The sequence below is a fragment of the Chenopodium album genome, chromosome 14 (genome assembly GCF_948465745.1).
Source record: "Chenopodium album chromosome 14, dcCheAlbu1.1, whole genome shotgun sequence".
Classification (NCBI taxonomy): Eukaryota; Viridiplantae; Streptophyta; class Magnoliopsida; order Caryophyllales; family Amaranthaceae; genus Chenopodium; species Chenopodium album.
In genome coordinates this window covers 24587420-24589225 of record NC_137847.1, presented here as the reverse complement: position 1 = coordinate 24589225, position 1806 = coordinate 24587420, and the positions used below count along the sequence as shown (strand labels likewise).

The 1806-nt window shown below is 40.0% G+C and overlaps 1 non-coding gene across 1 annotated transcript; it reads left to right on the top strand.

Annotated features, from left to right (window-relative positions):
• Positions 1-1080: 1080 nt before the first annotated feature.
• On the top strand, positions 1081-1187 carry LOC145580470 (small nucleolar RNA R71). The gene has a single exon (XR_014099504.1). It is a non-coding gene; the product is annotated as a small nucleolar RNA R71 (small nucleolar RNA).
• The last annotated feature ends 619 nt before the right edge of the window (positions 1188-1806 follow it).

Here is a 1806-nt window from a genome sequence, read left to right as displayed (position 1 = left end):
CATCTCCAGGAGCTTACCAAAATGCTTATCCAATTTAGTCTTCAAATGTCTATTGGGGAAAGGAAGTTTGATAACTAGCATTTGAACATCGCTAATCTTATCTTGAGTTGCATCCTTCCCTGGAGTTGTGCCCTGTAATGTATCATCAAAAATATTAGTACTACCCTGGAGCCCTGTGGGGCTATTAGCAACATTGTTTGGTTTAACAGAATCAAGATTAGCATTTTTCATTAAAATAGGTTCATCATCTCTGGGCATAAGGGGCCCATCATAGTGTGAACCACTCCTCAAGGTAATTGCAAAAGCTTGATCTGTAGGTCTGGTTAGCTGCGATGGTAGGGCTCCCTGTTGGCAGGCTTGTAGAGTAGAGGAAATCTACGCAATTTGATTATCTATGATTTTATTATGAGCTATGATCGAATCAATTTGTGCATCCCTACTCTCCATGTGTTTTTGCATGCTTGAAAGCATTGCTCTAATTTCAAACATAGCAGGGTCAGAAGATGAGGAGGATTGTGATTGGGTTTTCTGGCCAGAATTGGGATGGTAATACTTCTGTTGTGGTTGTTGTGGTGCTTGTGATTGTTGTGGGGGCAGCGGGTTTTGAACATTGGTGCTCCGGTAAGAAAGATATGGATGGTTCCGAAACCCAGGATTGTAGGTGTTGGAGTATGGGTCATTCTGCCTATAGGCTTGAAAGGCATTAACTTGTTCCACGGGACTCCTGCAATCTTGCTCCCAATGACCTACAATTCCACAATTTTCATAGAAAGCATCATTAGAATTATTATTAATAGCAGAAACATTATTTATATTAGCAGTTAGAGATTATCTAATTTCTGACAAATAGAGGTTAATTGAGCTTGCAAAAAGGATACGGAGTCAACACTATGTTTCCCTTTGTTAGCAAAACCTCTAGGATTCCCATATTGGGAATTGTGGATTGCCATATCTTCAATAACTTGACCTGCATCATCAACATTAAGATTCATAAACCTCCCACTAGCTGTAGAATCTAAAATTGTTCTAGATGAATTTCCAATCCCATTGTAAAAGGCTTGGATCAACTGCCACTGTGCTAAATTATGGTGGGGACACTCTCTCTACAGATCCTTGAATCTTTCCCAAGCCTCATATAAAGTTTCATCTAGCTCTTGGGCAAAATTTTGAATTGCACTCCTTAGTAAAGTTGTTCTCTCTGCAGGGTAATATTTGTTATAAAAATTCAAAACAAGAGTCTCCCAGTTAGTAATACCAAGCGCAGTTCTATTCAAACCATTAAACCACAATTTATCCTTTCTACATAAAGAGAAAGGAAAAGGATCTCCCTGATTTGGTCTTGTGTGACCCCACCTTGCCTAATGGTATTGCAATATTGACAATAATCTACAATATGGAGATTAGGATCTTCACCCTTAGCTCCACTAAATTGCTTCCTTTCTATCATCATGATAAACTGGGGTTTAATCTCGAATTGCACTCCATCAAGAGCCGGGGTAGGATTGAGATGTGGAAAATCCGTCAGTGACGGCTGCGAATAATCGCTGAGCTTTTTAGGTGGATTTCCTGTCATCTCTGATTCTGGTTTTGAAGAAACTTCCAAATGGCTGGAATCAGATGGAGGGTCCCTAGGAATATCATTCCCAGAACCTGCCAGTATTTGCCTGTTCAAATTCTTTTGTCTATGAAAAGAACGCTCAATCTCAGGGTCAAAAGGGATGTAACCTGATCTGGAACACCTGGGCATAAACAAAGAACTAGACGACAAATATGAGAACTGTCCCAAAGAACTCACGTTCTCTAGGA